The 25,828-nt window shown below is 44.6% G+C and overlaps 1 long non-coding RNA gene across 1 annotated transcript; it reads right to left on the bottom strand.

Annotated features, from left to right (window-relative positions):
- Nucleotides 1-858: 858 nt before the first annotated feature.
- Nucleotides 859-17,454, bottom strand: LOC109322062. The gene is made up of 3 exons (XR_002104298.1): nt 17,441-17,454; nt 8,627-8,631; nt 859-970 (listed from the first exon to the last, which is right to left on the bottom strand). It is a non-coding gene; the product is annotated as an uncharacterized LOC109322062 (long non-coding RNA).
- Nucleotides 17,455-25,828: the final 8,374 nt, after the last annotated feature.

Genomic DNA, 25,828 nt, shown 5'->3' with positions numbered 1-25,828 from the left:
ATAAAAACAGGACAACGAAATGCTCTTTACTTCCACTTTTCATCTCAGTTTTCAAGTGGTTAGGGCCCTTGCCTAGGGATGGGAGACTCAGATTCTAGGTTCTGCTCACCCCGAGGCAAAGGCAGGGCCAAATGCTCCTTTACCCTGAGTAGAACTGGCCCAACAGGGGAAGGTTTGGTGGGCCAGGTGGAGAGTGAGCTATAGAGTGCATCCCTTTGGGGCAGTGAGGCAGCACTTCCAAAGAAGCGCGGGGGCTCTGGCTTCTGTCCCCACTGCTGTCCGTCCATGTCATCCAATGAGTACTACATGCAAAATACTCCAAACCTATTGGGGAACAAGCAGGGACCAGGACCCTCTCCCTGTGCTTGCAGCACTTTGATAAGAATAGGAAGATGTAGTTTCAAGCCATGCCCCACCCCTGAGGCTGGACCCTGGAGAGGCATGTCGATTTAAAAGAAATGCAGACCTCTAGATCTCTGAGTTCAGAGGTGATATGTTTTATTAGACAAGCTAAGAAGTTGCAAAAAAAAAAAAAAAAAATCTTTTACTGCAAGCTCTTGGGCACACATGACCTTCAGGCACAGGGAAAATTAAACGTGGTGAAAAGTCCCCACAATAAATCAAATAAACTTCATTTTTGCACAGAGGAAGCTGAAGGTAGAAGTCTGTTCCTCTGGGTCCATGAGCTCGTCTTTGTGAGTTGCTTTTTGATGTGCAGGTAAGGCAGGATTCCTTCCCTGGCGGCGGCAGGGGGCAGAAAGGCAGACAGGTGGAGAAATCTTTCTGGTTGTTCAGCAGTGAAGCTTAAAACCAAAATTGGCTAAAATCCTTTATCCTCCATGTTTCAGGGATGTATTTGGGAGCCGTGTTGGTCTGAGACAAAAAGAAGCGCAAAACTCCAGAACTCTTGGTTCACAGATGATACCTGTAATTATAGCAACTAAGAAATCACCACAAAATTATCTTTTTCCTGCTACCTCACTACTGTCAGTGAACAAGGAGTCAGGCACTGCATCAAAAGCTCAGTGACTGTGGCAGGAAAAGATAATTTTTTGTGATTCCTTAGTTAATCTAATAAAAGGTATCATCTCTGAACCAAGAGTTCTGGAGTTTTGTATTTTTTGGTCTCCGACCAACACGGCTACCAACTACATCCCTAAAACGTGTAAGTTTAAAAGGGATTTAACTACCTGTGATGGGGTTGGCTAACCCTCACATCGTAGTAGAGGAGCCAGGATGCGAGTGAAGTGAGTATCGTTTTATTTTTAGCTTTGGGCTGCTGGCGGTGTGCTCTCCTGGGGTCTATAAAGACCATAAGCTAAGGAGGGAAAATCAGTAGGTTTGAGAAGCTGGAGGAGCTCCTGGTGCCGTGCTGGACAGCTCCCCATAGTAAAGCTGCCAGGGATGGAGGTGCTGCTGTGATAATGAAAGATCAGAGGGAAGGTTGAGAGACATTTGATGTTGGAGAGCCAAGGCAGGAGGGGCTTCTGCCCCTTTATGGTTCACAGGGGCTTCTGCCCCTTTATGTTTATGGCTGACATTTGAGTAAGGCCCACTGAGCCCACGTTCAGCCATGCAGGACCCTACGCTGGGAACTGGTGGAGCAGGACAAGCCCGAGTCCTCCTACCTACCTGCAGTGAGCAAGGAGTCAGGGCGTGCGTCAAAAGCTCAGTGACTGTGACAGCAGCACAGATGTAGCTACCATAATTACCCTAGCAGGGTAAAGGAAAATGGTGGGTCTCGTATAGTTGCCAGTGTACGAGGGGGAGAGAGCCCCACATTTATCTCCTTTATAGTATCTTAGTCAAATCTTAGGTATCTAAAGCACCTATATCTTTAGTTGATAAAAAAAAAATAACAAAGCACCTGACCCCACACTTTAAACATGCCAGCCCTGGGAGAGATTATATTAAATTCCCTTGTATCTATTTGCAAACACAACACAAGCCACTGTCCTCACAAATGTGCTGCACTGCCCTGGCCTCTTCCTTACACATATATTTGTGAAATTCAGGAATTAATGACCAAAATATTTTGGGCATGTTTGATGTTTGATTTGTTTCCTGGTTACTCCATCTAATCTAACAGTGAGCAATAGTGCTAGCTTTGCGTCAAAGGTAAACCCAAATTGTCCTCACACAAAAAAGCCTGGGTTTCTTGGAAGTGGTTTTACAACACTTCAGTTAAATACTGGCTGCTCTTTCTAGCCATTCATTTCCAGGTCCTTTTTATCCACTGCATATATTAAAGTAGACCATTCTGGGGCCTAAATCAGACCCCATATAAACAGGTGTCATTCCAGTGAAGCCAAGTTCAGGCATAAGGCTGAAGGCAGACTTAAGGTTAAGTACAGGAAAAGGAAGAGAGTAGGGATGCAGGGGTGAGCAGAGAATGAAGAGCTGGAGACCATGCAGAGAACAGCCCTGAAGTCTGTAAAATATGTATCGTACCATCTAGAGTGAACGCAGTAATCCTCTTAGGCTAGGTCTTCTCTGTTCCCTGTATCTGTGCTACTGGATTAATTTTACTTGATGCACTGGTTATTGGATTTAGAATATATGTAAATAAATATAATCTGACAGACAAGGCACAACAGACCAAAGCACATAGAAAAGACAAAACAAAGAGGTCTACAGCAAGCAAGATGCAGGCAATTCCTTAGGTATATACATAGAGCAGCACCCACTATTTTGTAATGGGGATGCATGAACTGTAGCTGTGCCCAGGGGAGATGATAATTGCCAGCAGTGACAAGGTAATGACCACTGACAACACTAACAATGCAGTGAATATACTATATAGTAAACTATATAGAATTAAAATAGAGTGCTGAGTACCAGTCAACTTAGCAACCTCAGAAGCAAAAAAAAGTTGCTATTTTAGCTCACTTGAAGCTTGGAAATTAATTAGTTTAGTACTGCTTGTCACTTCAGCAGTTTCATAACAAGCTGTGTGCATATCTGCCTTTGATTCACTTTCTAATTAAACAATACGATAGAGGGGCTGAAATGGCAGAATAATCAGTTTTATATATTTGAATCTGGCACAGTTAAATGAGTAATTTCCCCAGGCCATCCATAGCCATTAAATGCAATTGTATTGATTTGATAGTGCCTGAATGGCAAGGATGAAACCTCCAGTTTCCTACTCACTATACCTACATTAGGTAAGTAGTAATCACCAGCTCAGGTCAGTAATGGGTCTCTTAGTGCTTGCATTGGATTTGTTATGTTCCAGTTAGATTTATCATTGTTCTGCGTACGAGTTTTTGCTTGCATCATGCTCAAGTTATTGCTAGCTCTGACGGCCCATAGGCAATCAAGTTTATCACCTACCTCAATATGGAGGATGGCCATGTTTTAAAATAACTCCTTCCTAGTGCTCCCACGTTCCTTGTTTGATTACCATGTCATGCCTTTTCTTTGGAGTGACTATGCCTGCAACGAGAGAACTCTGCTGATGCTAGGCAGACCAGCTGGATTTCCAAGCACTCGGGTAGCCAAGGGAATCCAGCAAACATGCATGGGCTACTGGCATGTAATATCCAGAAAATAGGACTTCAGGAAGTATACGTATGTTTAGATCTTGTTGCCAACATTTAGAGAAGAGAAAAGAGCTTTATATCTAAAGGAAAGTTCTGCAAATGCAGAAAAATAAAGTTTGTTCAGAAGAAAAAAGTAGGGCTTGTAATCCAAGGTGTGATTTACTGGAATGTGCTAGGGCAGAAATGAGTAGCAAGTATTAAAGTTGTGCAATTTTAAACTGAGGTGCAATTTTAAAGTAGACTCCAATGCCATATACTCTTTGATAATGCGGAACTGTTTAAATGCCTGATGTGATTATCAACTTGAAGCCAGAGAAACAGACTGTGTGTGGAAATCAGATCTATATTATTGGTGATAAGGAGCAAAACTAAAACACAATTTCTGACCAGTCTTGTGGGCCTGATTCTCAGTGTGTTTACCAGAGCACAGCTAGAGTCTCTTTATTAAAGTCAATGGAGCCATACTGGTGCTTAGTGAAACTGAGAAGAGAATTAGGTGGTGTATTTTCTATACATTGATGGAAGGCCAAAGATTGAGCATGGGCTAAGTAAACATTGTGTACAGGATATAGGCATTGCAGGAAAATGTTTTGTGTCCAGTAGTTATTTTAAGTACAGTTCTGTGTTGCCGTATGTATTCGACTCTTGACACTCAGAGTGCACATGCAGAACGGCTTCATCACATTGTTTAGTGTCTAGGCACCAACCTGTCAAGCTAGAGGTGAAGACAAGAATGATTTTTAACAACAACTTGAAGAAGAGATTGAGAGCTCACAGAAATCAGTTCCTCATAATACTTGATGACTTCAATGCAAGAGTTGGATGTAGTTTTAAGAATTGGCCTGATATTTTGGGCAAACACAGAATTGATAATATGAATGAAAATGGCCTGTGAGTATTAGGACCTTGTGCAAGTCCAAATCTATGTGTTACCAGCACCTACTTCATTAGGCAAATCACAAGAAAGACATTGTAGAAATTTCCAAGATCAGGGCAGTGGCACCAATTAGATCAAGTATTAACCAGGCATAATCCCCTGAAAGAAATCCTACTTATGAGGTCTTATTGCAGTGCTGACTGTGACCCTGACTATGCCTTAGTCACTGCAAAGTCAGAATCAATGTAAAAAAGATCCACCCTGCCAAAACTACCAGTTGTCCTCAGATAGACATCAGCCAAACTAAAGACAGAAAAATGCAGGCAACTCAAAGAACAAGCTGTGAAAGTAAGTTTACCTAACAACTCGGTCACTGAAGCTTGGAAAAACTTAAAAACTAACATGTACAATGCTGCTGTAACAGCATTTCACAAAAAATGCACGAAAAATGCAGGATGGTGTGAAAAGCACTCTGAAACTCCTCTATCACTGGTTGAGAACAAAAGGACAGAGCTAACAATTATAAGAAATCTTTCAACACCATAACCCTGGAAAATCTGAGAAAGCCTCCTTTTGCATTTCTCTTAGAGCCTAAGAGGCATGCCAGTATTTTTGGCTGATATTTTGTGATGAAATTCTGAAAACAGCTGATGCAGGTGATGGCCTTGGGAGGTATGAAGACATCAAATGAGCAATTGGTTGAGTCAAGAAGAAAACAACTCCACTAAAAAACTTAGATGGAGATGTCATTACTGATTAACAAAAACAACTTGAGCATTGGACTGAGCAGTGTGGCATCCTATACTCCAGTGATACTGAAATTAAACATGACGAGCTTGAAGGTTTACCACAGTTTGAAGTTACGATGGATTTGGACAACAAGCCTGCATTGAATAGTTACAGAAAGCCATTAAATCGATTCCTGGGAACGAGGCATCTGGCAACAACTGGTTGCCTGCTGAATTCTACCCATGTGTCAACGGTGAATTACTTTGAAAGCTTCATGAAATTATATTGCTCTGTTAGAAAGAGAAAGTGGTCTCACAAGTTTTAAAAGATGCTTGGTTTGTACAATTATACAAACACAAAGGGGTTAGAAGTGACCGTGACAATTATAGAGGTATCTCCCTGTTGAACATCATCAGAAAAATTGTCAAGAATCTATCTTGAAAGTCAGTGTGGTTTTCACTCAGGTCGCTCCACCATTGATATTATATTTTCGGTTAAGCAATTTCAATAGAAGTGTAGAGAAAAATGAATAACACTAAACATAGCCTTCATTGATCTGATGAAGACCATCAATACAGGCAACAGACAGGGCCATTTTAGTGTTCTGAAGAGACTGGATTATTCCCCCCCACCCAAACTATTAAACTTAATTCACTCATTAAATCAATGGTACAAAGACAACTGTAGTGTATAAAAACAAAGAATCAAACACCTTTGATGTCAACAGAATGAAACAGGGGTGTGTCTTATCCCCCATGCTCTTTAACATATTTTCATTCCTGCTTCTTTATTCATTCAAGGACAGCATTCACTTTTGATTCAGGAACTGCAGCCACATGCCTGCAGTGGCTCAGACCAGAAGCTAGGGGGCACTACAGCATGGCTCTCTGGCACGTAGCCACCATGGACTGTTGTGCTTGCTTCCTCTTCCTACTGCCCCTGAGATCTTTGGGATTTGCAGTCCAGAATAACAGCACCAGGACTCTGCAGGGTTGCTTGTCACTGCCTCTTCCTGCTTCCAGGTGCATCTGGGATTTGTAGTCCACAGTCACAGCCAGCAGTAAGTTTTTAACAGAGCAGGGCAGCTCTGTACTTGGGGAAAGGGAACTTTAACCCCACCCCCTCCCTGACCCCAGCCCCCAGCCGGGTTTTACCAGAGTGGGCAGTCCCTGTCTCCCCTCCCCCCCAACTCTTCTCTGCTGGAGCAGACAGCCCAGCCCAGCCCAGGGCTGGAAAGCATGCTGGGATGCTGGGGGACTGTGATTTAACTTGAACCAGGAAAGGTTCTGGGACAGAAGCTTCGTGAACCGGTTTGACCCAAATCAGTTCAGTCTGTTACTACATTCAACCAGTTTTTATCTTAAACCGGTTTCAGCTATTTTGAAACTGGATTATGTACACTGAACTTCTGCTCTGTTACAGGTTTAAACCAGTTTCTGATGACTTAATCCAGTTTATATGTAACTTCTGTCCCTAGCCCAGACACCTCTATGAGGGGTGGCTTCTAAAGCCCTACAGTAGAAAGCATTCAATGACAGTGGCATGCACGCAGAAATAAAAGGTGCTCTATCAGCTTGTTTCTGCATTGCTGGTGCCCCCAAACTCCCCTTTGCTTTGAGGGGAATGTCCCCGTGCTAGTAGCCCAATGGACAAGAATCTTCATTGGAAGTGCCGATGCATTTAAAACATAATTAGAAACTCTGTGTTTGGATCAGGTGATTTTATTTCCCTACACATCAGTGGTTTACAGTGGTTTATTGGCTTCAGGGTGAGCTGCTGGGTATATTTCTGAAAGGGTCAGCAATGTAGCAGGAGTGAATCACTTTTATAGCTAAATTGAAGCTGGCTGCGTCCCTGGAACAATGCTTTATGGTCTTGAGAAGAGGATGGGGAATACTAGCTGTGCTCTCCTGTTAGGGATCAGTCCTACACCTGTGGAAGATCCCTTGACAGTGCAGTTCAAGTAGACAAGCATGGGGCAGGCCACAGCCTGTATATTGTATCCCTTCTGAACAGTAGTAGGCAGCTGGGGAATGCCCTTGCCCTCTGACCTTTGGTGGGGGTGAAGAAGTACTCAGTCAGTGGACAGGCTGAGGAAGCCCCTGCAAAATGGCCTCATAGCTATGCTCTGCTCTGGGGAAGGAGTTTACTGCCACTACTTCCACGTCTTCCCAGTGCGGATAGTTGGCAGGACGCTGGCATGTGGATTTGGTCCTTTGGTAAAAGGTAGTAACCGTCTTTCTAAAGCAAAATATCCTTTGTCCAGTGCCAACAAGCATTCTTTCCCATCCTGTTGTTCTTGCTGTGCATTGTTCAGGTCAGGTTTCTAAATAGCTTAGGGTTGAAAACGATCAATACGTGTCACAAGCATCTTAGTAGTGTGTGACATAGGTGCGTATCATCGCAGCAGGACAAGGTTGCTTATTTGCAACCTCTCAATCTGTTGGACAGTAAGACCAGGTCTCCCAGCAGCAACTTGCTGACCCCTCGATTACCTGGAGAAACAGGTCCTGCCCGGTCACTTCTGCTTAGTGTGCGTCAAACCACAGAAATCAGGCAGTGTAGCCAGCACGAAGTAGCTCAGAACCTGGATCTCAGTGCAGCTTGCAGACTCCAGTGTGCTGCTTAGCACATACTCAAGGCTGCTCTGAGGTTCTTGCTCATATCCAGGCTGGGGTATGTGCTGAATGGGTCTTTGCTGGGGTCTTCCACACGACTTTCTTCTCATCAGTGGTCCTGGGTTTGTCATGGAGGTGGTATAGACCTGTGACTGACTCGCCATTTATTCAAATTACTGTTATTCATTTAACCTTTTATCAAGCATGACCTGCATTTGCTTTCTTTCCAACGTCAATAAAGCATCTGGGTTTTACCTACAGTGCATTCTCTGTTTCTGTAACTTAATAGCACTTATAAAATCTGCTAGGCATAGAAATTATAGATATTAATTAGAGTCATTGCCCTCTTTACCAGAAGAACTCCCAATACATGTATCTATTAATTGATCCATCTCTCCAGATGATGCCCCAGGTCCAGTTCATTTAGGGGAATACTATGTTCTTTTTTAAATGCAGTATCTTGAAATCTTGCAATATACCATTCAGTTACTGTGTCTTGCCATTGTAAGAGATGGGTTCCACACTAGATGATACAGCAGACGTATGATTTATATTGTTATACTCAATATCCCATCATGTCTTAACATAAGCTCCGCTACAATCCAGACTTGCTTTGGTCACGATAGTGTTACTTCCTATCTTTGGAGCAGAGAGGCAAGTTCCTGGGCACTGTACATACTGAACAGACAGTCCCTTCCCCAGATCTGTCGCTCATGTGAACAGACAAATACAGCAGGCAGAGAAAGGGCAGCACAAGGCAACACTGAGGTGGTTATGTTCAGTGTAATGAGCTGTCATCCCAGCACTTGTGTCAACTAGCCATTGCGGAGTTCTCTTCTTTTGCGTTCGTATGGCACCCATACTCATGGGATTCTAGTTTGGAAGGAGGGGTCTATGCATTACTGTAATTTTAATATATGAATCAGGGAACTGATACTATTAGGATCGTAGGTTGCAGCTAGGCACTTCTCAATTGTGACTTGGGTTTCTAAAATGTAGCACCGTATGCATGTACTGCTTCCTGTCATGATGTGATTTTTTTTTTTTTTGGTCTGAGTTAACTTTGAAAACTTGGTTTGGCCTCCGTTGACATCAGTGGTCAAATCTCCATTGATTTAATTGGAAGCAGGATGAGACTTAACAAGGCCAGCGTGAGTGATCTTGGGTATACTGCCTGAACTGGGGTCCCATTATTGCCAGATTGCAGGTATGTAGTCTCACTGTTGACTCAGTTGTTCTTCAAGGTTCAGAGATACTGTGGATGAGCATTAGCAAACATAAAAAAACAATTCAGCTCACTTATAAAGTACAAATAAGATCCCATGTGTTCCCAGACATGGAAACAATAGATAATGTATTGTAAGCCATCTGAAACTTTAAATAAGGTAGTGCATTCTATCAATACTTGGTTTTCCAGTCCAATAAAACACCTGGTATCTTATTGGGTCATTAAAGCTTTCTCTTTTCCTGAGTTATTTCATTCTGGATGCATCTGAATCCTCAGAAAACCTGTGTGTTTGTTACATGCAATATATATTGACCTGTTAATCATTTAACTTGCAGAACAACTCCTTAAATACCCATCTCAGCATCAGCAGCACTTGGGTCTCTATTTTCAGCATTGAATGAGAGCACCTGAGGGAAAATAAATAATTCTGTGTAGAAAGGAAGGCATATATTTTCAAGATGAGTTAGTCCATGGCTCCCAAAGCCCTGTGCATTTTGAATAGTTTCCCTTCCAAATCCCATTAACACAAGGAGAGAGAGACTCCAGTAGACTAAATCAAAAATGGATCAGGGCCAAGATCAGTGACAGCCAAAAGTTATTGTAATCTAAAGACCTATGTAAGGCATGTGGGTCTGTTTCTAAGGATCAGTTGTAAGAACTGTGCAGTTGCCAGCCTCATTGAAAAAAAATGAGCCATAACTACAGATCTAGATTTAGTTTGCATATGTTCTCACCTGGGAGTTTGATTCAATCCATTGCAGACATGGGCAAACCAACCAATTTGTATTGGTATCATGTACCAGTTTTGGTCCATCACTATCTGCTGACTCCTTCAGCAAATAGGCCAAGGTTGAGTGAACCTACAGCTGGCATTTCTCTCCTCCATTTATACATAGACCCCATATTTAAGAAAGGGAAAAAGGGGGATCTACAGAGAACTACAGACCAGTCAGCCTCACCTCAGTCCCTGGAAAAATCATGGAGCAGATCCTCAAGGAATCCACTTCTAAACACTTGGAGGAGAAGATGATTAGGAGGAGTCAGCATGGATTCACCCAGGGCAAGTCAGGCCTCACCAACCTCATCGCCTCTCTGATGATTTGACGGCCTCTGTGGATGCAGGGATATTAGTGGATGTGATATACCTTGATTTTAGCAAGGCTTTTGATACGGTCTCTCGCAACAGTCCCACAGCCAAGCTAAGGAAGCATGGGCTGGACGAATGGACTGTAAGGTGAATTGAAAACTGGCTGGAACTTCAGGCTCAGAGGGTTGTAATCAATGACTCGATGTCTAGTTGGCACCCGGTATCAAGTGGAGTGCCCCAGGGGCTAGTCCTGGAGCCAGTTTTATTCAATATCTTCATCAACGATCTGGAAGATGGTATAGAGTGCACCCTCACCATGTTTGCAGATGACACCGAGCGGGGGGGAGTAGTAGATACCATGGAGGATAGGGCTAAGATTCAGAGTGACCTAGACAAATTGAAGGATTGGACCAAAAAAAAATCTCATGAGGTTCAACAAGGACAAGTGAAAAGTCCTGCCCTTAGGACAGAGCAGCCCCATGCACCGGTCCAAGCTGGGGGCTGACTGGCTGGGCAGCAGCTCTGCAGAAAAGGACGTGGGGTCACAGTGGACAAGAAGCTGAATATGAGCCAGCAGTGTGCCCTTGTTGTCAAGAAGGCTAATGGCATCCTGGGCTGCACTGGTAGGTGTGTTGCTAGTAGGTTCAGAGAAGTGATTACTCCCCTCTATTCAGCACTGGCGAGGCCACATCTGGATTTTGGGCCCCCTGTTACAGAAAGGATGTGGAGAAATTGGAGAGAGTCCAGCAGAGGACAGCGCAAATGGTTTAGGGACTGGGGCACATAACTTATGAGGAGAGACTGAGGGAAGTGGGCTTATTTAGTATAAAGAAGAGAAGTCAGAGAGGATGTAACAGCAGCCTTCAAATACCTGAAGGGGGTCCAAAGAGAATGGAGTTGGACTGTTCTCTATGGGGGTGATGACAGAGCAAGGAGCAATGGGCTCCAGTTGCAGCAAAGGAAGTTAAGGTTGGATATTAGGAAAAAATTTCTCACTAGGAGGGTTGTAAAACACCGGAACAGGTTACACATAGAGGTTGTGGACTGACTCTCCTTGGAGGTTTTTAAACCTCAGGTAGTCAAATCCTTGACTGGGATGATCTAGTTAGGGATGATCCTGCTTTGAGCAGGGGGTTAGACTAGATGACCTCCTGACATCCCTTCCAACCCCAATTTTCTGTGATTCTACTCGTGTTTTCTTAACAGCATTAATTCCACAGTGAGGGAAATATTCTGCTGCCACGCAGGGCCTCCCTGGGGTGCCAGTCCAGCACATTTTCCTTAGCACAGAACTTCACCACAAGTCATTACAAAAATATAAAGATTCTAATGGAAATAGTTTAAAAAGTCATAAGTTAGGCCAATGATTCTCAACTTTTTTAGACTCAAGGTCCCCTTGTTAGATCCTTGGAAAATGCAAGCTCTTAGTTTTCACTCATTTTTTGACTATGGAAAAATATTAAAGAAATTCTTCTGTTGCAAAGAACTCAGAAAGATCACAACATGGCAAAATGGTGTTAACGCTATGGATTCCTATTGGAGTCTGCACGTTTATCTTGTGAACCATGTGTAGGTGTTTGCACACCTACAATTCTAATATTGCAGAGCACCCTGTCACACCGTTAAAAGGATCCCCCACAGGTACCCTCGTTGAGAGTCGCTGGCTTCAGCAACTCCCCTTCCCAGCTGTTGATACTTTTGGATCATAACCTTGTAATTGAAGAATAAGGGTGCAGGGGAACTCTAGGAAAATTGCTTATCATACATAATTTGGCCTTTGGGGATTTTTCATGAATAATTTGATTGGGCCTATGCACCTTTCAGTAAATTGCATTAAAACATTAGAAATATTATGAGTGTTTTTAGACACCAGTATTATACTGACTTGAAGCTACTGAAAGCTCCCTGTGTTCCCTTTGATAAGCAAAAATGTAACAGGCTTGAATTGAGCCATTAGCTTCTATCATGTCAATGATCCATGGATTAAGAACTGGCACCAGAGATCATAAGAGCTCTAAAGGCACTGTAATCTATCTTGCTGGTAGTCAGAAAATATGGGTTGAAGTAGGAGACTGCAGAACAGTTGGTTGCGCATCCCAGTCCTGTGCTGTTAGGATATCATGGTGTTCCAGAGCTGGAAGACAGCGTCTCTTTAACTTAACCTTCCTATGTACCACAGACTTGATGTGCAAAGACCATTTCTTGAGAGGGAAAAGTCTCCCTGTCATAACAATGCCGTTACTTAGTTTCATAGTTTCTAGGGTCAGTAGGTGTGGATTTTCAGACTGATTCCTGCTCCAGTCAAGGAAGCTTCCACATGAGCGCAAGGGGCTACCCACATGCATCCATTTATAGGACTGGGGCTTTAATATGGAATAGGTCTGGGTAGGCCTGATGAGACTCCCTTCCCCAGTCCTGTGTAGGAGTTGGAGGCCAGCAGCATGCTGTAGAGACAGACTGAAGAGCTGGCCACTTCTGGGACTGTCTGCTGCTAGAGCTATGGGAAGAATTAGCTAGGAGAAGTGGCCACTTGAGGTAGACCAGTACGGAGTTTCTTAGACCATGATGCTGGAAGGGACCTCAGGAAATCATCAGGTCCAGCCCCCTGCACCAAGCAGGACAGACAGCTGGGAGTCCCCAGCTCTGATCTACACCAAAGTCATTTCTGCAATTGCAACGTAGGTTTATCCAGCAAGGTAACTGTCCAGTTTGTGGATGGTTTTGTGGCTGCTGCTAGATAGTTCCCAGCGTAGAGTGCAAAGCCAGGGAGGCAGCAGGACTGTAGAGTGGGGAGGAAGGACAGGGATACCATGGAGCCATGAGCCGCAGTCGTGAGCCCAGGCTGCTGAGCGGTAAGGACTGAGACGTGGAATTGAGAAGAGAAGGCTGTGAGAGAATGAAGGGAAGAAGGTGGGAGCCAAGGGCAGCAGAGAACAGAGGTCCAGAGACATGAGTCTACACAGTGCAGCCCGCTTCTCAAAGGCCACATGGGATATATTTGTGCTGGGAGAAGCCATATGTAAATGCAGGGAATCACATGTATACTGGTCTGGATGGGATTGTGCAATCAGCCAGGGCTCTGGGTTGCAGCTTGTTGGAAATAACTGGTCTGGAGTCCGCTGTATCTTCACCTGTACTAGAATGCTAGGAGGAGCTGATGACCCAGATGTGTGATAAAGCGTAAAGGGAATGGTTGTATATGGAAAACTCGGTAAATGCCAAATAGCCAATGGCAGACCCATTGTATAAGATTGTTGAAGCATTATGGTTGCACAGCGCCCTATATGGAATTGCTGAGACAGCGAGGGCCAAAGTTGAAGTAGGCCTTTCATGCTGTTGGAAGGGTCATAGAGTGCTCAGGCTGGCATCTCTGAGGCATGGTGGGTAGTAGGGAGGATGGGATACCTTGCCTGGAAAAAGGCAAGAGTGGAGGTGCAGAGCAAGTGCAGGTGTTCAGAGAGATGTGACTAAGAGTGTCACTGGAGAATGGCACAACTGACTGGGAGACCTCTCCAAAGAAAGGAAACCTCAAGGTGTGGCAGGTAGCACTCGATGAGGGGTTCTTGGCCTTGGCTCTAGGCCAGATAAATCCAGACATCCTCCAGTGTTCACAAAGTTCTGTGGTCTTTTAACACCCTGATCTCAGACCTTTCCTGCAGAGGAGACGCTTGGGCTTTTGCTCTGTATCAGCAAAGTTGATGCTTTGTTTGCTTTGCAGTTTGTATTTTAATAGTAGTTGAAATCTGATTCCTGTTTTGACCTGTTTTGAGCTATTTTTGTCTTCCAGTCTTGTCTTTCCCCTTGTTCTGTGTGTTCTTTTGCAGCAAGCAGTCTGTAGGCAGTTCTACCAACTCATTCCTGCATTTCTCTCCTGTTTGAAGCCATAGGTCTACTACTGCTCCAAAGTCTTTTCAGCTCTTTCAGCATCTTTTGTACTAGTTACCATTTACTTGCTTGCACTTTTTTAATCAGGTGTTTTTCACCTTGTGTGCATGTCTGTAAGGGGAGAAGAGAAATGCCTTCTAACATTTTGGGGCAGTTCCATTGTTCATCTTTGTGATCATACATTCATAGCCATACATTTGCTGGCTGGAGAAGATCATCTAGTCTAATGCCCAGCATAATACTGTTGGTTGAATTTTCTCTACTACTTCTTGCATCAAATCCTTAACTAGTCAGGGAATGATTGGGGTTAGGGGCAGTAGTGAGCCTATGCAGTAGCCTATATTACAAGAGCAGCAGCCAGGGAATTTTTAAGTCCCTGAAGCAAGTAAAAATCCCTCCTCCCTTCTCCCCCATGTGTAGCGGGACGTCCCCTCTCATCCCCTTCCCTCTCCCCCCACCCACTGCTGGCATGGAGGGGAAGCTCCAGAGATACTTCTGCCTGATCCAGCCTGGGCTGCATGTGGTGTCAGGCTCAGGCAGGGACAGTGGCAGTAGTGGTAGGTCCCTCCACCTTGCCTGGTCCCCCCTGAGGTGTTCCCTGCCATCCTGGGAGTAAGCAATGTCTCTAGCCAAACCTGGCTCCACATGCAGCCTGGGGGGAGTGAGACAGATGTGGCTCTAGATCCTGCTCTTTCTTCCCCGCCACCCTCTCCTCCAACCCTGGGTCAGCTGGGGACAGTGGCAGTGGCATCCAGGGGAGGAGATGGGAGGAGAGGGGACATGCAACTGAGCACAGAAGGGAAGAGAGGTAGAAGGGATAATTTTTACCTCTTGAAAGACTTAAAAAAAAAAATTCCCCCACCCCCTTTTATGAAATTCTGGATCCACCCTGTAATAAGTGCATTCCCTTCTGCCTTCCCCTGTGGGAACACAGTCATCGCACAGTCATACTCCCTCTTGCCTTTCCAGTCCCGTGGTTCTTTCATTCCTGGTGCCCAGCGCCCCAGGTTCAGTGTGGTGGGTCGAGAGCCCCGTACACTCAGCAGCCCAATGTCATGGCTTTTGGCTGCGGAGTGGGCGTTGGTCATTTGAAATGCCTCAAGCTGAGTTGAACTTAGGACCCTCTTTCACCATTGGGCTATTGTGCACAAAGTGGGCACCACCATTATTTGGGAGTGAAAATGACTGCGTGGGCTGTACTTTGTACCAAACTGAGTTCATCTCTAAGGGTGAATTAGGCACGGCGCCCCCTTTAGATATTCTGGATCCTGATATGATGGCAGTGCTTGCTGTGCAGCCCTGAATCAGGGCTCATAACACTGAGGAGGACAGGAATTCGGACACAGCCCTGGGTCTGGCGTTTCCTGTGTAGTGCCTCTATGTGTCTCCTAGCTGAGCACACAGATGCTCTGTATCTACCCTTTGAAAGTGGCCAACTGTTTCCACTGACTCTATAGTGAGCTTCGGTGCTCAACCCATTACGTTTGGAGTTTCAATTTCCCACAGGGGACAAAACACTTATATTTGGCATTACAGGAAATGGAGATGCCTATGGGACAACTTGAATCTGCTTCTGAATGTGTTCTCCAAAATCATACAAGGACTTTGTGAAGATGCCGGACATTGAACCCAGCCTTGCATGGCTGGGCCAATCTTCCCCCTTCGATGAGACTTTCAAAGCTGCTTAAAGGATTTAGGTGATAGATACCTTTGGAGATCTCAGCTGGTGTTAGAGGGGGAGAAAGGCTTAAACTAGTGGTGCCCAGCTCATCCATCCCTGCAGGCTGGATGAGTGGCATGGGGCCAGTCTGCAAGCTGGATACAGAGCACAGGGCTGCATCATCTGGTCTCTGGGGCTGGAATTTAGTAATGGCAGCATTAAACGTGGCAGCTCCTGGAACCATGACAGCTGCCGTTCCTATCAATGCCAAATTTTTGGCCCTATGGGCAGCCCTGGGGACCAGATACAGTTTCGTGTTCTGGATCTGGCCTGCAAGGGTTTCAAAACAAGCAACAATAGAGTTGATTACTGCAGCTCCAGGAACCATGGCAATTAACTCTGCTACCGCTTGTCATCCCCGCCCCCTGCAATTCCTGGACCTGTGGGGAACCCTGTGTGCTGGATGATATGGCTCTGCCAGCCTGATTCAGCCCATGGGCCATAACATAGTCACCTTTGTCTTAAACAGTTACTTCTGTATCCTTGAATAAAAAATGGAAGAGTATTGAGAATGAAAGAGAGGACCCTTAAGTCCTGATAAATAAGAGAAACTACGATTAGTTTGTAATTCAGTTGCAACCTCAAATTAAACTGAATAATGCATACTCTTCAACTTCATTTTGCTCTTATTAAGGCAGAAAATTGAACCAGGCAAGCACTCAAATAATTAAATAGAAATATTTAAATATGCATGAACAGTATCTCATTTAAACGTATGTTACTTCCATAGCAGCAGACATGAGTTAGAAGCAGAGCTCCTAAAAATGAAGTCTTCCTCATTCCTAAAAAGACCTGAAAAGTTTCTAAGAACTTAGCACAGAAGCAGAACTTTGAGATCTGTGCTCTTCACAAAGCTATAGACAGCGCTTCTAGAGACGATACTGGAGAATAGTCATTTGTTTTTTCTCTTATAATCCACAGAACGGTCACCCGACATGCAGGCGCACTGAGGATAAAGCTACGTTGCAACTGCAGAAATGACTTGCGTGTAGATCAGAGCTAGGCTGGTCAAACTGGAGAATGCATCCTGACTTGGAATCTTGATTTTTACAAATCTTGTCATGCCGCTCCTTCAGGTCTCTTTTTGTATGCTCTTTAAATTATGTTGCTCTTAGGCTGTAGACAGAGTAACAGTTAGCCACAGGATAAAAGCTAGGTAGGTTAGGCACTGGTACCCTACAACTTAATGGACTAAACTAATCCCTGGTGAGCTCTTGGCTTGTTTGATTAGACTGCAATAGCATTTGAGCTTGCTTAAATTATCTACACTGCACTCCAGGGGAATGGCTGCATTTAGGCAGAGCCTAAATCAAGTAATTTATGCCCAGAATTCAGGCTTTGAAAATGAAGATTTCCGCAAGCATATATGTCCAATTCTGTAGCTCACTCTTGAGACTGCATCCTACAGTCTGTCCATAAGAACTTGAAATGAAACCAGTATATGTTTTTCAGACAGTTTTCAGACAAATGTGTCCATGCTTAACCTCCCTCAATTCATTCCATGGAGTTTTTCCAACTTGTTTTTAGATCTTGCATTTATCCCAAATATTCTTCCTCCCTTCAGATTGTATATACCTCATTCTGAGTGCTTGCCTTAGGAGCATAGATTTATAGGAAAGTAGGGATGGAAGGGACTCCACAAGGTCATCTAGCCCCGCCACCTCCTCAAAGCAGGATCATCCCTGCTAAACCATCCCAGCCAAGTGTCTGTCGAACACACTTTTGAAAGTTTCCAAGAACAGAGATTACACAGCTTCTCCAGGCAGCCTGATCCAATGCCTGTCCACGCTCATAGTCAGAAAGTTCCTTCTAATCTCCAGCCTAAATTTCTCTTGCTGCAACTTGAGGCCATTGTTCCTAATCCTTTCTGCTATGGCCCCAGAGAAAAACTGATTTCCATCCTCTCGCTATAATCACCCTTCAGGTATTTTGAAGTCTGTTATCATATCCTCTCTCAGTCCTCTCTTCTCCAGGCTCCTATCTCTTTCACCCTTTCCTCATAAACCATGTCTCCCAGGCCCCCCTCTTCTTTTTTTTTTTGCCCTGCAATGTATTCTTTTCCAAACCTTTCATACTCTTCTTGAAGTGTGGGGCTCAGAACTGGACACAGGACTGCAGTAAGCTGCACCAGTGCTGAATAGAGTGGCAGAATCCATTGTCCTTGATTTGCATGTGACACTCCTATTAATGCAATCCAGGACACTGTTGGAGTTTTGTTGGGTTTTTTTGCAAAAAGAGCATGCTGTTGTCTTATATTCAGGTTACGGTCCACCGTAGCCCCACTTTTCTGTAGTGCTGCAGTCTAGCCAGTTTTTCCCTAGTCTATATTCATGCATGCAATTATTGTCCCACGTGCAGGACTTTGCATTTGTCTTTGTTGAATCTCATCTCATTGATTGCAGACCATTTCTCCAATCTGTCCAGGTCATTGTGGATCCTAGTCCTGCCTCTGGAGTGTCCACAGTTCCACCCAACTTGGTGTCATCTGCAAATTTGCTGAGCGTGCACTTGATCCCATCATCGAAATTACTAATGAATATGGAAATGTTGAACAATGTTGGACCCAGGACAGACCCCTGGGAACCCTGCTTGATACCTACTCCCAAATGGATATTGAGCCACTGATGACTACTTGCTGAGTACAATGATCCAACCAGCATCCACATTACAGTACTTTTTTTTAGTCTGCACTTCCTCAGTTTGTTAATGCAAATGTTGTGAGAGTGTCAAAAGCCTTGCTAAAATCAAGATATACTATGTCTACTGTTCTTGCCTCATCTATAGAACCTGTTGCTTTATCATAGAAAGAAATCAAATTGGTCAGACATGACTTGCTCTTGGTGAATCAATCTGGCTGTTCCTGATCACCTTGTACTCCTGTAGGTACTTCACAATGGATTTCTTGAGGACCTGTTCCATGATCTTTCTGGGCATAGAGGTCAGGCTGACTGGTCTGTAGTTCTCCAGATACTCCCTCTTCCCACTCTTAAAGATCGATATTATATTTTCCAGTCATTTAGGACTTCACCCAATCTCCATAAGTTCTGAAAAAGGATGGGCAATGGCTCCAAAATTATCTCAGCAAAGTCCTTAAGTACCTGAGGGTGCCCCCATCCAGCCCTGCCAACTTGAAAGCATCTAGCTTCTCTAAGTAACCTGTTCTACCATTGCAATAGACCGTTTGTCTCCTTCCCTATCTCTGCTGCCAACTGCACTCTTCATCTGGTAGCTGCCCCTATTTGTGAATACTGAAGTAAAAGGGGTATTACAGACTTCAGCCTTTATTGCACTATCCATAACTAGACTGCATTCCTTGCTAGCTGAATCTCATATTGTCCCTTAGCCTTCCTAATTTTCTCCCTGCTTGCCTGTGCCATACTTTTATACTTTTTCTAGTACTATGACCAAGTTTCCACTTTCTGTGGGATTACTTTTTAAGTTTCAACTCATTGAAAAGACTGGTGTTTAGCCAGGCTGGTCTTCTGCTGTACTTCCCATTCTTCTGTTTCATTAAGATAGCTTGCTCTTACATGCTTAAAAGGCCCCCTTAAAGTACAGCCAACTTTCCTGGACTCCTCTTCCCTTCAGACTCACCTCCCAAGCAATCTTGCCCACCAGGTCCCTTTGTTTGTCAAAGTTTGCTTTTTTTGAAGTCCAGTGTCCTTATTCTCATTCTCTTCTTCCTTCTTCTTTTTAAGTTCTTGTAGCTCATCTGTACCTTTCACTAATTCATGCCTTGGAATTCTCTCACATTTTTAGCCAAAAAATGCTCTGGGGTAGGCACTGAAGGATTTGCTGGGTAACCAGAATTTGCCATTTGTCACTGTTACTTCTGAAGGTACCAGGGGAAGTGCACTGCACTGGTTCACATTTGGAAGACTTTCTTTGCAACCAGAAGGGATGTTAAAAAAATCTTATATAAATACTAACAAAAATGGACCAGAAAACTTGTAACACCAGAAATCAGCAGGGAGATCTTGTGTCTTTAAGATGCAAAGAAGTTCTACCCACATTGGATTCAGGTGTCCCTGCTGACTCAGGACTAAATAGGAGAAGTCTTGTCCAATTTCAGATTGGTGAATCTGAAACTGTCAACCTAAGAGAAGTGAAGCTTTTAGCAAGCTCTCTTCAGTCCAAGGAAAAATGAAGTAGGAGACAGTTTATCTGGGACTTTTGATAAAGCATGGCACAAAGGAAAGAGACACTGTGTAACAGTACCTAGACACAGCTAAATAAAGCATTGGGTTGGCTATAGAAACCAGAGGACTGATAAAGATGTGGATCACTTGATAGGAAGGAGGTGAAAGGTGGAGCATCATGCTAACTGATGTTGGGTCTCGTTTGTCTTGTGTTCTGTACCAAAGGTCTGTTGCTAATGATATGGAGAAGGACAGGTTAGCCACAGCAAAAGACAGATTAGAGGTAAGCAGGCCAGTTGGGATTAACTAACAGTTTCTGAAACCTTAGGGGTAAACTATGGGTGAAGTGTATAGTCTTTCTTCCAACTTTTCCTATCACATAGGATATCATTAGTTCTAGTGGTGTTGTGCCTTGTAAGAACATTAACCCTATAGGACTGTTTCTTATCAGGTTGAAGAAGGTCTGGTAACATGAAGGATTTGCTGTGACATTATAGTTTCATAGTTTCTAGGGTCAAAAGGAAGCTGAACAGATCATCAGTCTGACCCCCTGCCCTGGGCAGGAACAAGTGCTGGGATCATAATACCCCAGCCAGATATCTATCCAACCTCCTCTTGAAGACCCCTAGGGTAGGGGAGAGCACCACCTCCCTTGGGAGCCCATTCCAGAGCCCGGCAGTCCTAACCGTAAAGTAATGTCTCCTGATTTCAAGCCTGAATCTGCTCTCAACCAGTTTGTGGCCAGGAGAGCAGAGCCTCACCTATTTTCTGCTGTTCCCCCAGATGAGTTTATAGATGGCCACCAGACCTCTCTCAGTCTTCTCTTGTGGAGGCTTAACAGGTTCAGGCCCTTTAGCCTCTCTTCATAGGGCCTACCCTGCTGCCCCTTGACCATGCGAGTGGCCTCCTCTGGACCCTCTCAATGCTAGCCACATCCCTCTTGAAGTGAAGCACCCAGAACTGGACGCAGTACTCCAGCTGCAGCCTGACCAGTGCCACATAGAGGAGAGGATCACCTCCCTGGACCGGCTTGTGATGCATCTGCAGATGCACGATTATGGTAGATACTAGCTAATTGCCCATCAAGCATGATGGGTTTCAGGTAGTGTTTCCATGCCTCTCCCGCTCACCCTTTGCTGCTGGCCATTTAAAGACTTCCTCTGCCACCATCACTGCCTCCTCCAGCCTCTGGCACGGGTGCTCCCTCTCTCTGCCCACCTCCACCTCGCAGCAGGACTTCCCCCTGGCTCTCCTCCCCTCCCTGCTTCCCTTCCTCCTTCGCTCACCACCACCTCCCCCTCCCTGCCGGCTGTTGTCAGGGCCAGGGTTGGGGGGTGCTGCCACTGTGACCCCTCCCTCCCTCCTTCCCTCTCTGCCACCCAGCCCTGACAACAGCTGCCACTGTGACTCCCCCCCGCAGACACCTTTGCCTCCCACTGCCCCATGCCCCCCCAGGCCCACGCAACCTCCCTCCCTCCCCACCACCTCCCCCTCCCTTCCGGCTGTTTCTAATGTGTGGAAAAGGGGCAGAGGGAGCTGCCGCACTGGAGGTTCGAGGAGCAGGCAGCACAGGTGAAGGAGGTCCCATTTTTCCTCAGCTGGCCTTGCAACTAATCTCAATTTTTTTATTTCTAATGTGTGGAAAAAGGGGTGGAGGGAGCCATGCACTGAAGGAGGCAGCGGTGATGGAAGGGCTCCCATTTTTCCTGAGCTGGACCCGCCCTTTGCCTGGTGCCCACTCGGCCCGCAGAACCAATTGCTGCCTGCCCTCTCGATGGCACATGCACGCTTGGCCAAAAGTGTTACAGACAGACAGATAGACTAAGCCCTTTCTTATATTAGAATTAGTCTGATCTATAGGAACAGATACAAATTTGAAAGTAGATTAACATTATGCGTAGCGTTGTTTAGATCCTAGAATATTTCTTAGGTACAAAGGTACTTAAATTTTAAATGCTTTTGAGTCTGATTTCTCACTCATTCTCTGACTGATGATGGCATAAACCCAATGAAGAGCCCAACACACACGCTAACAATCAAGAGAACGAAGATGTCAAACTCTGACAGTGCAATGCAAAGCAGAACAAGTGGAACATGGGGAAATACCTGGAGACAGCCACAGCCGGAATGGCATTTCATTTGAATTTATCTGAGAAACAACACTTTAGCCCCCAAAACTAGAAGAATCTCACTTCATCAGGCCAGCTGTCTTTGGAGACAGGATCAGAGTTTTTAAAATCCTCTGTGGAAAAAAATCTCCATTTTCTTACCCCAGAGGCATAAATTATGGATGGAAACACGGTGTGTGGGGGTTTTCTTTTTCTTTTACAGGGTGTTTCATCAAAATGGAGTCTTCCTAAAAGGAAATATGCCACCTGTCCGTTCAGAAGTACCTATTTTGAATATATTAAATCATTTTCTTTTCAGAAGATGATCTCCACGCAGGCTTCTGTTTCCCCTTGGCGTCCTGGAAGTAGCCAGACTTAAAATTAGGACATTGGTCGATATGCTTTTCTCCATTAATTTGTGATAAGAATCAGAAAAACCTTGCAGGCAGAGATGGAAAAGGCCTCATAGATAATTTATCCCTTGTGGGGCTGGTCATGGTGATGATTTGTTCAGTCGAGTTTTAAATGTTCCAACTGCAGAGACGTCCGTAAAGAGATTATTGCAGAATCCAAGAACTGCACGCCCTCAGGAAGCTTTCCTGATATTTTGCCCATAATTCTTATTTTCCTTTTGTTTGCTTCTAGTTTTGTCTCTTTGTCAGTTTAAAAAAAATTCCCAACTTTCCTTGGTGCTCTCTTTATTTTTTTTCCTTTGTTCAACAAGCCCGAGTATAAAGGAACAGGGCATGGCTAAACTCACTTCTGGCTTAGGCTAGTTTCTGCCAATGTGAACAAGATGCCAGGCTCCTGGTGGCAAGGAGGCTACCAGGGAGGGGATACAGGACTGCAGAGTTGCTGGGGCCTTCTCTCTGATGGGGAACCCATTCAAAAGGCAAGCACAGCTAGAAATGGGAGGAAAGGGCCAAGGGAGAGACACTGTAATTCGGCATACTTGAAGATCGTAGCTAATGTCAGTATTATGGCTCCATTGACATATGTGAACGGTGACTAGATGACAGTCTACATTTGTCTAAACCTCTTTGGTGGAAACTATAGCTCCCCTTAGAGCGGGGATGGGCAAAATGTGGCCCAGGGGCCAGATGCAGCCCGCCAGGCCATTCAATCTGGCCCGCGGGGCCCTTACAAAATTTAGAAAATTAATATTTATCTGTCCCTGGCTGCCTATCACGCGGCCCCCAACGGCTTGCCAACACTCAGTAAGCGACCCTCCGCCCAAATTAATTGCCCACCCCTGCCTTGGAGGATGATGATGTGTTCTTTGGTGCACCCTTGCTGGGCCATATTATCCCTTGCTTTATTACTCTGGAAAAATGTTGTTAAAGGCTCCAGTGGGTACTTTCTGAAGGTTGGAGTAGGTACCGATAAACTGGGTGCCTTCCCATCTTCCGCAGTTAATGCCTGTTCAGGCTTCAGGCTTAGTTGTCTGATTGAAAATGACTGAGACCCAGTTCTCCCAATGTCTAAAACAAATTATGCCCTTCTGTTTCCTGTTTCCCGGTAATTGATAGTTCCAGAGGTGGACATCTTATTTATTTTGCTCTTTTCATCTGCTGCTTTCATTTCTTTCGTCTAAAGTCCGTTTCACACTGGGGAAACTCAGCATGATGAAGTGTCTGGGATCCTTAGACCGTGAGGCGATTCACTTCATTCCTCTGTAAAAAAATAAAATAAAATAAAAAAAAAAAAAAAAGGAAGAAAAATAGGAAACAACCCGCGCAGCTGTCAGAGTCCATAAACAGAGCTGAGAATTATTACCAGTCTGAATCTTCATCAGAAATTGAATCCCTGTTAATGCTTTTGACTTGGAATACGGGACTCATTCTGCAGCTGCTCCACGTGCGACTCTCCGCCTGATAACGGCGGACAGTTTTGTATGTACAAGATTTAATCCACTGGTCACAAGTGTAATGCTCCTACTGCAAAGAGCTTTTTTTTTTTTTTTTAAACTGAAGAGTCTTCTGAATATAGGAGTGAGTTTAAGACTCCCAAGTTAGAGCCTCAGAAGGGGCAAAAACATGGGACTGTTTTAGGGCTTGTCAACAGGCTCTGTTGCCCCGGGCACCACCTGGGATAACAGCCACAAATTGATTGAGAGCAGGTTCAGGCCTGATATCAGGAGACATTACTTTACGGTTAGGGCTGCCGGGCTCTGGAATGGGCTCCCAGGGGAGGTGGTGCTCTCCCCTACCTTGGGGGTCTTCAAGAGGAGGTTGGAGAGGTATCTGGCTGGGGTATTATGATCCCAGCACTTGTTCCTTCCCAGGGCAGGGGAGCAGACTTGATGGTCTGTTCAGGTCCCTTCTGACCCTAGAAACTATGAAACAGATGCAGAGAGACCTATGAGATATTTGGGACTTCTATCTTTCCCATAGGAGAGAGGACTTCCAACTAGATCACAGCTATTTTGAAAAGGCAAAAGTGGCAATGACATTTAATATTTATATAGTAGTTGGAAGGTGCCAAGTACTGGAAATGCAAACATTTTTTCATGGTTCTGAAAATCAGAACTGAAAACATTATAATAAACGTCACCTGCCACTAAGTTGGAAGACAATTTAGAAATGTTATGTCTGTATAAGAGGTGGTAATATTGCTACCTCTTTGACATACCTACTTAAAACCTAATCTGGTTTAGACTAGGAAAAAATATTGAATGGGTCCTTTCCAGTATTTGCTGGTATTATGAAATATAGCTCAAGTTGTACACTATTGCAGCTGCCCATGCTGATGTGATCCAAACATTTTTTTAGATAAAATTCTGCTGCTCCATTATTAGGTTAGAAAACAGAAGAAAAGAGAAATATCTGCAAATAAAAATAAATACTGAAACCCAACAGGAGGGAAGGCAGTTCTCATAATCTGCAAGCTCAGGTTTCTACAAGTGATGGTGGCTGCAAATTAGGAAAACAGAGAGAGGTTCAGTGTATTGGGCCGATACTGGAAGCCCTTAGCACAGATCCAAAGTGCTTGACAAAGATACTGGATTTCTCCAGTTTTGATTAAAATGCAGTCATTCCTTGTTCAGTTTCAACAGTCCTCCTTCAGTGCTGCACACATAAGTAGTCCTAAAGAGAGGAGACCTACACAGAAATGAAAGGGAAGTGCTGGTTTGTGATTTTAAACTTGCAGTTGTCTCACTCTTCTGGGAATACTGATAGCAAACAAACATGTAGGGGACAATGGTGCAGCAAGATTTTTAACAGCCAAGTCTTGTACCCGTGGTGAGCCACACTGAAATGCAGGGCTTCTATGCAAGGGCCGAAGCCTTCTGTATGGATTTGATGGCAGTCGTAGCTTCTCTTTTCCATCTAGATGGTGAGGTTTCCAACTGCACGTTGAAGGCTTTGTATGAAAGTCTGAGCTGTAGTTTTTTTTTCTTTCTCTGTTTCTGCTTTTAGTCAGTTAAGGGACTGACTGTTAACCTGACAAATTTAAGGGGAAAAACTGCTAAATAAACAGTCTTTTTTATCAGCAATATCATTTCCTTTCTGGAAGGATTTAATGTGCAAAAAAGGAAGCACATTCCTATGCAACTCAGTGAAGATATCTCATTGTATTGATCCTCATGCAAAATGTTAAATAGTTTCATAGTTTCATAGTTGGTAGGGCCGTAAGGGACCTGAGCAGATCATCTAGTCCGACCCCCTGCCATGGCAGGAAGGAGTACTGGGGTCAAACGACTCCAGCAAGATGTTCATCTAACCTCCTCTTAAACACCCCCAGGGTAGGAGCGTGCACCACTTCTCTTGGAAGCTGGTTCCAGGTCCTAGCTGCCCTGACCGTGAAGTAGCGCCTCCTGATGTCTAACCTAAACCTACCCTCTGCCAGCTTGTGACGGTTATTCCTGGTCACTCCTGGCGGTGCTCGTGGG

The sequence above is a fragment of the Crocodylus porosus genome, unplaced genomic scaffold (genome assembly GCF_001723895.1).
Source record: "Crocodylus porosus isolate Cpor-Errol unplaced genomic scaffold, CroPor_comp1, whole genome shotgun sequence".
NCBI lineage: Eukaryota > Metazoa > Chordata > Crocodylia > Crocodylidae > Crocodylus > Crocodylus porosus.
Note: the sequence above shows the minus strand (reverse complement) of the source record. Positions and strands in the feature narration are given on the sequence as shown.